Here is a 13,422-nt window from a genome sequence, read left to right on the forward strand (position 1 = left end):
ATATAATTTCAGACAGACAGTATGGTTTTCGATTTGGAAGATCCTGTGTATCGAATTTACTCAGTTTCTATGATCGAGCAACAGATATATTACAGGAAAGAGATGGTTGGGTTGACTGCATCTATTTGGACCTAAAAAAGGCATTCGACAGTTCCACATAGAGAGGTTGTTCTGGAAACTGGAAAATATTGGAGGGGTGACAGGTAAGCTTCTAATATGGATGAAAAATTTTCTGACATAGAAAAATGAGGGCAGTAATCAGAGGCAATGTATCGGACTGGAGAAATGTCACAAGTGGAGTACCACAGGGTTCAGTTCTTGCACCAGTGATGTTTATTGTCTACATAAATGATCTACCAGTTGGTATACAGAATTACATGAACATGTTTGCTGATGATGCTAAGATAATAGGAAGGATAAGAAATTTAGATGATTGTCATGCCCTTCAAGAAAACCTGGATAAAATAAGTATATGGAGCACCACTTGGCAAATGGAATTTAATGTTAATAAATGCCATGTTATGGAATGTGGAACAGGAGAACATAGACCCCACACAACCTATACATTATGTGAGAAATCTTTAAAGAATTCTGATAAAAAAAGAGATCTAGGGGTGGTTCTAGATAGAAAACTATCACCTGAGGACCACATAAAGAATATTGTGCGAGGAGCCTATGCTACGCTTTCTAACTTTAGAATTGCGTTTAAATACATGGATGGTGATATACTAAAGAAATTGTTCATGACTTTTGTTACGCCAAAGCTAGAATATGCAGCTGTTGTGTGGTGCCCAACAACAGAAGTTGGCCCATATCTTAAGAAGCACATCAACAAACTGGAAAAGGTGCAAAGACATGCTACTAAGTGGCTCCCAGAACTGAAGGGCAAGAGCTACGAGGAGACGTTAGAGGCATTAAATATGCCAAAACTAAAAGACAGAAGAGGTGATATGATCACTACATACAAAATAGTAACAGGAATTGATAAAATCGACAGGGAAGATTTCCTGAGACCTGGAACTTCAAGAACAGGAGGTCATAGATTGAAACTAGCTTAACACAGATGCTAAAGAAATATAAGAAAATTCACTTTCGCAAATAGAGTGGTAGACGGTTGGAACAAGTTAGGTGAGAAGGTGGTGGAGGCCAAGACTGTCAGTAGTTTCAAAGCGTTATATGACAAAGAGTGCTGGGAAGACGGTCTCATCCTTTAACTACACTTAGGTAATTACACACACACACACACACATATTATATTATATATATATATATATATATATATATATATATATATATATATATATATATATATATATATATATATATATATATATATATATATATATATATATATATATATATATATATATATATATATATATATGTCGTACCTAGTCGCCAGAACGCACTTTTCAGCCTACTATGCAAGGCCCGATTTGCCTAATAAGCCAAGTTTTCATGAATTAATATATTTTCTCTATTTTTTTTCTTATGAAATGATAAAGCTATCCATTTCATTATGTATGAGGTCAATTCTTTTTTTATTGGAGTTAAAATTAATAGAGATATATGACCGAACCTAACCTATCTTTATAGGTTAGGTTAGGTAGCTGAAAATGTTAGGTTAGGTAGTCGAAAAAACATTAATTCAAGAAAACTTGGCTTATTAGGCAAATCGGGCCTTGCATAGTAGGCTGAGATGTGCGTTCTGGCTACTAGGTACGACACATTATATATATATTTATATATATATATATATATATATATATATATATATATATATATATATATATATATATATATATATATACATATATATATATATATATATATATCGGACAATTAGTAAAAAAAAAAAAAAAAAATTAAATTATTTTACCTTGTACCTAGATCCACCAGGCCTGTTTGGTGCCTGTTTCAGTACTTCAGACATCTGGAAGGTCACATCCTCCTCCTCAACTTGTGGATGTGCGTTGATAGATGATTCTGTAAAATTAAGTTATTTATATAATAATAAATTCAGTATAACAATAATATTCTGTAAAATTAAAAGTAATTTATACATCAATCAGATAAAACTCTCCAGAGATGGTGATACACAACATATAAAGGACAAGTTTCAGAACAAAATATGCATTTAGGAATAAGGTTTTGTACATGTAGGTAGCACATGAGAAAATAAGTGGAAGGTGATCAAGTTTATATTAACATGTTAATGACTTTGTTAAGGCTTTGCAAGAATGAAAAAATATTAATAATATAATATCACCTACCAATTAATTGTACATCATTTATAAGTCAATTATTTGCATTATTATTATTCAATACTAATGATATAAAAATGCATTTTGTAATCTACTATTTATGCAAGTATTAAGCACAGGATCATGAAATAAACTGCAAAATACTGTAATGGATAAACCAATTAATTTTACATTTTCCTATAGCTAAGTCAGTCAGTTCTATTAGCAGCAGAGAACAATTATGCCCAACCTCTATTAAATGAAACAATCTTAAGAGCAAGTGATAGAAATATAATCATTTATGCTTGGGATTATGGAATGGTTCCAAATATGAAAAATATCAAGTTTTTTGGTTAAAATTTGTTAACTTAAAATTTACATTTTTAAGTGAATTTTAAACTTTATATATATATATATATATATATATATATATATATATATATATATTAGTTGATTTTATACCCGCATTAGGTCAGGTGATAATACAATGAAGGTGAAAACATGGGGGGATACATAAGGGATAAACATAGGGGCTGCAGAAGGCTTATTGGCCCATACGAGGCATCTCCTATCTAAACACAAAGATTACCAGACACACGCTAGGCATCATACACACTAGGATAAAACAAACATTAGGCCAGAAGTCAGAAAAGAATTCAAAGAATTTTACTGGAAAGGCTTGCTGTTAGGAAAGGAAGTAATTGAGATGAATTAATGCACAGTATGTCAATTTTGTGAAATATATGATAAAGGAACAAAAACATTTATACCAAAACAAAGATGCAGAACTAGGAAACAGGATTTGTTCAACTGAAATTTCAAGACGGACAGAGACCAAAAGACACAAAAATGGAATCAATATACGAAGAGGCCAAACCCCCAAACATACCAGTAATACAAAGAGAAACAACTACACGGCAGTGAGGAGAGAGGCAGAAAGAAATTTTGAAAAAAAGGAACAAACAAATGTAAAGTAGAACAAATCATATTCTATAAATACAGCAACAACCAATTGCAGGTAAAGGATAATATTCAGAGCTTTTAAATGCATGGATGGCGAAATACTCAAGAAATTGTTCACGACTTTTGTTACACCAAAGTTGGAATATGCAGCGGTTGTATGGTGCCCATATCTTAAGAAGCACATAAACAAACTGGAAAAGGTGCAAAGACATGCTACTAAGTGGCTCCCAGAACTGAAGGACAAGAACTATGAGGAGAGGTTAGAGGCATTAAATATACCAAATATACTACACAAATATATATACTACACATGCACAATAAACTACCCTACACAGGCTGAGTATGGTGTGTACAATAAATTATTAGCTAAAAGATAAGACTGAGTTTGTATAAATGGGGGTTAAGTCAGAGTGGGAAAATGTAAGTGGAGTGCCTAAAAACCCTGTCCTGGGACCTCTGTAATTCATAATATATACAAATAATTTAGACTCAGGTTTGATCAGCAATATTTGAAAATTTCCAGACGATACAAAAGGGATTTTTTTCTGGATTCAGGATTATTTTTTTATGGCTGAAAACAGGTTTTCAGCAATAAAAGAAATACAGTATTGCTGGAACAACCGTCGACATCTTCAAGAGAAAACCTGAACATCTTCAAGAAGTGAAGATGACCTTGAGAAGAAGTATAGGTTGGGAGAAGTATAGGTTAGGAATTGTCTCCAAAGAATTCTCAAAGAATTACTCGTTATTGCTATCCAAGATAATTAGACGAGCCAAAGCTAAATACTACGAAGATAAATTTACCCAAATAAAGAGTACCTTACCTAAAAATATGTATGTACCTTACGTAAATAAACATTTGATTTTGAAGTGCCGGACAAACAAGGCTGTGGTGGATATGTGGGCCTGAGGGGCCTGTCCAAGCAACAGCCTGTTGGACCAAGCTCTCACATGTCAAGCCTGGCCTTGGAAGGGCTTGGTGAGTAGAACAACTACCAGAACCCTATAATGCATGTATCAAGGTGTCCAGGCAGTGAGCACCACATAATGCAGTGCAGTCCTGTAAGAATAAGCACAGTAAGTATGGGCATGGAGGGGGTGCAGCAGTGGCTTGTGAAGGGCTGGAGAGTAAATGGACATGCCCAGGGGTAAAAAGCATTAGGGTAACAGAACATAGCCCATAAAAATAGTAATGACAATGAATGAATAATTATATGAATGCAATAATACTTCATATCTCAATAGGAATACTAAGCAGGATGCAAGACAAGGTACTGGTGGTGATAGTGGTTGGTACAAGTCCTCACATCCCCACAGACACCAGTAACAGCCCTCACCTCCCAACACAGTACCCTTGTAGCGAGTTAATCTTATACTCGCTTCATTATCTTATAGCATAACTAATTAACACTAATTACAGAAGCTACACAGGTGATACTTTGGTGTGAGTTGAGCGCACTGAGCGTCGGTATCGCTACACCCTTGTTCCTTAACAACCCTTTGGACCTTTATTACAGAAAAATAGAATCAATTAATTTAATAAAATATAAAATATAAGTGCTTACTTACGATAATACTATCGGTGGAACACAAAATCTTCTTCTTCTTGATAGTAGGTGCAGTTTGCATGAAGGGTTAGTCCTCGCCATGACTGAACTGACGACAAAATGGCCGATGTGTTGATATGGCGTCAGGTGACGCTGTGACGTCACAGGTGAGGGACGCTTTGCGCATTACTCCCTCGTACTTAAAAAGTACTACAGGTACTTTTTGGTTTTATTTTTGAATATGGCAGAAGTTGGACAGCTTTTCAAATCATTATAAGGGAGTGAGTTCCATAGACTAGGTCCCTTTATTTACATAGAGTGTTTACATAGATTAAGTTTGACTCTGGGGATATCAAAGAGATATTTATGTCTGGTGGGGACGTGGCCATGTGTTCTATTACATCTGTCCAGGAAGAGTTTCAGAACAGGGTTTGCAGTTAGAAAAAGGGCTTTATAAACGTAATTTACACAGGAGAATGTATGGAGTGAATTTGTTTAGCATGTTTAAGGATTTGAACAAGGGAGCTGTGTGTTGTCTGAAGGTAGAGTTATTTATTGTCCTGATAGCAGATTTTTACTGGATGATGATGGGCTTGAGGTAGTTTGCAGAGGTTGAACCCCAAGCACAAACGCCATAAGAATGATAGGGATAGATAAGTGCATAATAGAGTGAGAGGAGAGCAGAGTAGGGTACATAATATCTGATCTTAAACAGTATACCAACTGTTTTAGAAACCTTTTTAGTTATGTGTTGTATATGGGTGCGGAAGTTGAGTCTCTTGTCTAAGTATAGGCTAAGAAACTTTCCATCATTTTTATTGCTAATGTTTACATTATCTATCTGAAGCTGAATTGCATTTGTTGATTTGTTTCCAAATAAGATATAGTAGGTCTTTTCTATGTTTTGTGTGAGGTTTGTTGGTTGACATCCACAAGTAGACTTTTTTTAATTAATTGTTTACAACATTATTTAACAGGAGTGGGTTGGGGTCAGAGTAGATGAGTAGTATCATCAGCCAACAATATAGGTTTAAGTATGTTAGAGACATTAGGGAGATCATTGATGTATATAAGAAACAGGAGGGTCCTAGGATGCTGCTCTGTGGCACCTTTACGGTAATTAAGTGGTAGAGTGGGAGAGGTTATATCATTGATGGCTTCATATTGGTGTCTGTTACTAAGATAGGATCGGATATAGTTTAGGGCAAGGCCACGGATTCCATAATGGTGGAATTTAAGTAAGAGGTAGTTATGGTTAACAGTATCAAAGGCCTTTCTCAGGCCGATGAAGAGTTCAATTGGAAACTCACTTTTGTCAAGGGCTGAGAAGATTAAGTCAAGCAGACTAACAATAGCATCATTGGTACTCTTTTGGGAGCGGAAGCCAAACTGACAGGGACTTAGTATATTGAATTTTACAAGATTGGAGTAGAGCTGTTTGTAAAAAAAAAAAAAATAATTTTGATAATATAGGTAGATTCGATATGGGTCTGTAATTATTTATGTCTGCCGTGTTACCTCCTTTATGAACTGGCGTTACTCTTGCTTTTTTAAGGATATCAGGGAAGGTATGACACTCTAGGGATTTGTTGAACAGCAGTGCTATGGATGGTGCAAGGGCATGGGAGGCACGCCTGTGTACCATCGATGGTATTTCACTAATGTTCCCAGCTTTGGTTTTTAGCGAGTGAATGATGGACACAACATCTGTAGGGCTGACCGGAGAGAGGAGAAGAGAGTTTGGATAGCTGCGTGAAAGATATGTGGTAACATATGTCTGAGTCTCTGGGATTTTTCGGGCAAGGTGAGCACCAAACGATGAAAAGAAGCTATTAAATTCAGTTGCTGTTTCAAGATCTGTTGCAGGTGTATAACCATCCTTGGAGATTTTTATCTTATTATGTGAATGTTGTTTAGCTCCTAGGATGGTAGAGATGGCTCTCCATGTGCTTTTTATGTTGCCTTTTGCTTCTTTGAATCTATTCTCGTAATAGGAACGCTTTGCTCTTATTATACTGGTAAGCACTGATGAATACCTCTTAACTACTTCTTTTCCAACTAGGCCAATCCTAAGTTTTTTTTTCATATTCATGTTTCTTGTCGATTGCTTTAAGTATGCCATTAGTGAGCCAGGGATTATTTAACCTTTTTGCCAGTTACTTGCTTGGTGAGGAGAGGACAATAAGTATTGTAAAGGCTTTAAATTTTGGAAAGAGGCTAGTTAACGAATTATTATCCTGTGTATTGATAAATTTAGATTCCCAGTTTACATTGTGGAGGGCATTTGTGAGATTGCCTATTGCCGCTTCACATTGTAACCTAAAGGTAATTTTCTTGTTACCTGGTGGTGTTATGGCCATGTTCGCTACAAGGAAGGTAGGATAGTGGTCAGTTGTTCTGTCAGTGATTATACTTGATGTAAGAGGAGCTGTTATGTTGGTCCATCAGTGATCCAGGGTAGTCGCAGATGTTTGAGTGACTCGGGTGGGCCTGGTGATTGCGGGGATGAGCATACAGGAATTCATGCTGTTGAGGAAACAGTCTACTTGAGGGTTATTTTGTAGCCCTAGGTCAATATTGAAATCACCTCTGAGAACTATGTGATTTTTGTTGAGATTATTGTTTATGATAAGGTTCCTCAAGTTGTTATTGTATTTGTGTCTAGCTTCAGACACAAGCATGTTACAGTTATGTCTTAAAGAGTTGAGAGCAATTAAGGATGATAAAGAGTCACTTACAACTAATGTATCAAGTTTGGATACTTGTACACATTTCAGTGCAAGGAGCAAGGCAAATAGTTCAGTCTGAAGGGTAGAGGCCCAGTTGTTTATACGGACTCCCCACTCAAAATATAAGTCATATCCTATTGCCAGGACAACTGCACTTCCAGCTGCACCCGTTGGGCGCTGTAGGAAACCTTCAGTGTATATGATTTGAGAGAGAGAATGCTCTGTGGACAGAGCATCAATATGGCTTAAGACGTTGAGCTTTGCCTCAAGACAAAGCTGGGACTGATCTCTAATTTGCTCCTTTGATGGAAAGGGAGGGATTAAAATTGAAAAGGGTGTAATTTCCTACAGTGCAGGAAAGTGCTATTGTTGTCTCTCTTGGTACAAATTATAAATCTGATACTTTCTGAGTTCAGTTCCAATTTTATTTATCTATTTGAAACAATGTTTACATTCAATAAAGAAATTCTGGAGGGCTTCTGTGCAAGGGTCAGGATGAGCTAGCCTAAGCATTTTTATACCAATTTGACAGTTATTTTCAGTAACACGATAAACAACGCTCGGAATATTAAGTTCCTTTCTCATATTAAGTATCTTTGTGGTACGAAGGCACCCAAGGATTATCCTCAAGGCTTCGTTCTGCAATTTTTCAAGCCCTCCAAGCTTTCTTTCAGGATGCCTTAAAGTTAGTTTAGTTCATTTATTATGCACCCCATACCCATCTTGTGGGCGGTAGTGGAAAGGGTTGCAGAGGCACATAATGGGCTCAGGGACTGAACCCAACAATTCATTTAGCTAAGCAAGTTACAATCTTGATGAGCTAGTTACAAAATTCAGTATAAGTCGTCACATCAACAATAGGTTCGAGATCGATCACAAGTACAGTTTCTAAATTAAGCAACTGACATATGTGGAGAGCTAGTGTCACAATTGATATGTTTGTCCTGCACACCGCCCCTCATCCAGTGGGCAGCGGTGGATAGGTTACAATCACTTTGTTACTACTTACAGTTAGCAAACTGGGGATATTTGGCTAAAATTTCTGGTACCAGATAATTTTGAATGAAATATTGACACATCGTTGGTACATTGGTTATAAAATTGTCTCTGAATTCACTATCACATAGTGACGAAGGGGTGTGCGAATAATTTTGTTGACAGTTAACATTTGGTCAGGTCTACATCGGCAGATAATGAGAATTCCCAGAAATACTTGTAACCGAGTCTAAGCCGAGCAGTAGTAACATCTAGAAGTCTGCTGATTTTATTGGATGAACCATAGATGTGTCGCTCCTCTTGCATAATAGTATTGAACGAAAGTTAATCTCCCCAAACAATTTCGCGTTTTGGGCAAGTTACCCCTCCACTCTCTCCATTTTTTTTGGACATTCCCTGGTAGTGTGCGGAAATACTGAAAAGTGTATACTCTTTTCAACTTTGTCACCTTAATTCTCGTCCTATGTCTTTCATTTTGGTATCAATGCGTTCGCAATAGAATTCCCAACAGAACTATGTGAATATAATGTCAAAGACAGCAGCGCGCTCCACCCGCCGACAAGATGAATGTAGGCCAAGGGTACCAGAAAAAGAAAGCTGAGAGTGATAATACTGAAAAGTGTATACCCTTTTCAACTTTGTTACCTCAATTCTCATCCTAGGTTTTTCAATTTAGCATCAATGTGTTCGCAATAGAATTCTCTACAGGACTAAAGGCATATAAACTCCAAAAGCCCGGCTTACCATCCGCAACAAACAGAGAAAGCGAGAGCGTGTTACCAGGGAGCGCACAAGAGCGATAAAATGTATACACTCTTTTCATTCTGGTCACCTCAATTGTCATCCTAGGTCTTTCATTTTGGTATCAATGTGTTCGCAATAGAATTTCCAACCGGAATTTATGCATGAAATGTCAAAAACAGCAGCGTGCTCCACCCGCTGACGTGATGAAAGCACGGCGGACCATCCACACAAAACAGAGAAAGTGAGAGAAAGTAACCTGGGAGCACTCTAGTGCAATGTAATGTGAACACACTTTTCACTTTGGTTACCTCAATTCTCGTCATATGTCTTTCATTTTGGTATCAATGTGTTCGCAATTGTATCTGCTGGCATTTTACCCTTTGCTTGGATCTGAAGGGTTTTAGGCTCACCACGATGCAATCTGATAGTACCACACGTGTATATACCTATCTTCAAGCAGCAATTCACTCATTCAAACCGACTTATAATAGTTATCCATATATAAATGGTAATCTTTGTTCTACCTGTTAACCTGTCATATGAAGAAAGATTGTCAAAGCTTATATTACATTCTCTAGAAAAGCAAAGAATTAGGAGTGACATATGGTAGAGGTGCACAATGGGATGAATGGACATAACAAAGGGGACATTAATGGGGTATTAAAAGTAGCAACACAAGACAGAACTCGAAACAAAGTGTAAAAATTGGAAAAATTTAGATTTAGGAAAGAACTGCATGAGTAAATACACTGGGTTTGTACCTTAAGGTTCATGTATGCAATATTACAGAGTTCCAGTTAACTCCCATGCATGCAATTAATTTATGTTATGTTTATGTTTTTTATGTTAAAATGTTTTTGTTGATTTGTTTGTATATTTTCATAAGTAAAGCATGCTTACCGTCTTATTCCAAGTTTTATGATAACTTTACAATGTTTAAAACATAAAGTTCAATATATATTCTGGTTTTCATACAGGAATTATACGTTAATATAACATCATAATAACGTAATGATGTCGTGTAAATAACGTTATACTGACGTCATATAAATGTTATATTTATGTTATAAGAACGTAAATTGGATAGCTTTACAGAAAGTAAACAAAAAAAACTAAATGTTGACTGAAAATTATTTATTCTTAAATATAAAGCATGAAAACATTATAATACCATAGCATTTACTATTATTTTTAAATTTTTACATAAATCTTAAAAAACTGTGTCTCAAGAATATATGTTTTTAGTTATATCCTTTGGTTTTAAGAATGTCAGATATACGTATTTATGTCAAAAGTTACAGTATTACCTTTGTGGAACCATTTAAAAACGTCCACAAACGTTCTGTGTTTGCTGGGTAATTTGCACGACGTTTCGAACCTCCATGGTTCATTCTCAAGTGAACAGATCTTACAATACTAGTTGATTTTATACCCGCATTAGGTCAGGTGATAATACAATGAAGGTGAAAAACATGGGGGGATACATAAGGGATAAACATAGGGGCTGCAGAAGGCTTATTGGCCCATACGAGGCATCTCCTATCTAAACACAAAGATTAATCCAGTGTAATTGGCCTGTTATGTTGGACATTGTCTTCTGTGTTGGCATCGATATGTTCTTGTCTTGTCCTTACTCTCATGGTGGGTAGAGTAAATAGTTCCGTGATTTGGGTGTTCATGGTAGGTCGCTCTATTCTTATGTGAATTGCCTCAAGAATTTGTAATCTTCTTGAATCTTGGGTTTTGTCTATTATGCAAGTATTCTTGTTCAACATTTCTCTTGTTAGAGTAATGTCATGGGCTTGTCTCATGTGATTCCTAGGGGCACCAGATTGAAGATGGCATGTCAAACGCCTCGTCAGCTTGGTCGACGTCATACCTATGTACTTACATTGAAGGTTACATCCTTCGTGGGGGCAAGTGTACATGTATACAACGCTTGACTGCTGTAGACGGTTCTCCGTCGGCTTCGGGCTGTTTTTGATAAGGAGTTCGGAAGTCTTCTTGGTTTTGTAGAATATTATCAGGTTTATGTTTTGGTTAGGAGTAGTGCTTTTTACTCCTTTACGGATTATTTCTTTCATTATTCTTTCCTCTTTTATATGTTCACTGTGCATGGTTGATTTGTAATATAATTTTATTGGGGGTGTTGTGGTTTCTGTTCTAGGTTCTGAATTATACCAACGGTCCAAGTGTCTTCTTATAGCAGCGTTTATTTCCGCGTTGCTATATCCGTTGTTCACCAATACCTGAGTTACTCTTTCAAACTCTCTACTCACGTTGCTCCATTCAGAGCAGTGGGTAAGCGCTCGACGAATATAAGCATTGAGAACACTGGCTTTGTATCTTTGGGGGCACTTACTTCTACCGTTCAGGCATAATCCTATGTTGGTGGGCTTGGTATATACGTTGGTGCTTAAAGAGGTTCCTGTTTTTGTTATTAGTACATCCAAGAATTGCAGACTGTTATTTTCACAATTTTCATGTGTAAATCGGAGTACTGACTCTCTCTCTAGGTGTCTTTTTAGGTCAATTAGTTCATCTGAGTCTTTTACTATTACGAATATGTCATCTACATAACGGCAGTATACAGTTGGTTTTTGTCTGCTACTGAAGACCCTATCTTCGATGGTTCCCATATAAAAATTAGCAAATAAACCTCCTAAGGGGGAGCCCATTGCTACTCCGTCTATTTGTAAATACATGTCTCCTTGTGGACTGATGAAAGGGGCTTCCTTTGTACATGCTTCGAGAAGACTTTTCAAGTGTGGCTCAGGTATGTCTAATTTGGGGGTGCTCTCGTCTCTGTATACTCTGTCCAGTATCATTCCTATGGTTGTGTCGACTGGGACGTTGGTAAAAAGGGATTCAACGTCCAGGGAAGCGATGATTCCATCGGGCTGGGTAGATTTGATCAATTCTAGGAAATCTGCTGATGATTGTAGACTAAACTTACTTGGAGTGTATGGAGTTAGGAGTTCATTGAGTTTCTTTGCCAGGTGATAAGTTGGGGTTGGTATTTGGCTGATTATAGGGCGTAGCGGGTTACCTGGTTTATGCGACTTAACATTGCCGTAGGCATATCCTAAGCCATAGTCGCCTTGAAGTTTATTGAAATGCACACTACCTTTCTTTGCGTTGATTGCTGTAATTGTTTTGTTTACTTTCCGCTTAAGGTCTTCTACGGGGTTCCTCGTGATTCGTTGAAATTTGGAGTCGTCACTTAGGATGTCGCTAATTTTGTTCATGTATTCATGGGTAGGAATCAATACATATGCTGCTGTTTTGTCGGCTTTTCTTATTGTTACGTCTTTCAGATTTTTTAGTTGTTTCGCTGCTTCTTTGAGTCGTGGGGTTAAGATTGTAGATGAATATGTTCCTCGTTTTTTCCCTGCTTCTGCAAGTAGTTCAGCTTGAAGTGTGTCAGTGGTGATGGCTTTTTTGTTGTCTTCTAGCTTATGGATATCGTCCAGAAGCATTTCGATTTCCAGGCGTTTTTGATGCATCTTTGGTTTAGATAAGAATTGACAATTTAGACCAAGATTTAAGAGGTCTCGTTGGTCCTGGGTAAGATCATAAGAAGTCAGGTTAAAGTAGCCATCTTTAGGACGAGGGATTTTTAGCTGTCCACCGTTTAGGGATGTTAACTTACGGAGTGTCTTTGTTTCTACAAGAGTTTTATGTTGTTGTTTCAGGTTAAATAGTTCACTGTTGATGGTTTGCTTGAGTTGGATAGGGATGTCGTACTGGGTCCATTTGTTTAACAGATGCTCCGCCTGCTCTATAAAGGTTTGGAGGGCTTCCTTCTTCTTGTTTAGTTGATGCCGAATGAGCTCTTGCCTATACCTATAGGTAAACTCTGTATTGCGGACTGCTGGGTCATGTGAGTTTATATTGGTGTATACTGGCAGCAGGTTTTCTTTCAAACATGTTTCATTGAATATGACCCCATATTCTGTATTTATTATTTTCTGGTTTAGGGCTTCTATCCCTCTAACTATTTTCTTAGCATCAGGGCTTAATTGGAATAGGAGTTCTCCAAAACTCATTTTCGTACTTTTAAGGTGAAGAAAAGAAGTGATTTACTATAGAGTGTATTACACTTATTTGTATAATTTGCACGACGTTTCGAACCTCCATGGTTCATTCTCAAGTGAACAGATCTTACAATACTAGTTGATTTTATACCCGCATTAGGTC

This window comes from Procambarus clarkii, chromosome 60 (genome assembly GCF_040958095.1).
Source record: "Procambarus clarkii isolate CNS0578487 chromosome 60, FALCON_Pclarkii_2.0, whole genome shotgun sequence".
Classification (NCBI taxonomy): domain Eukaryota; kingdom Metazoa; phylum Arthropoda; class Malacostraca; order Decapoda; family Cambaridae; genus Procambarus; species Procambarus clarkii.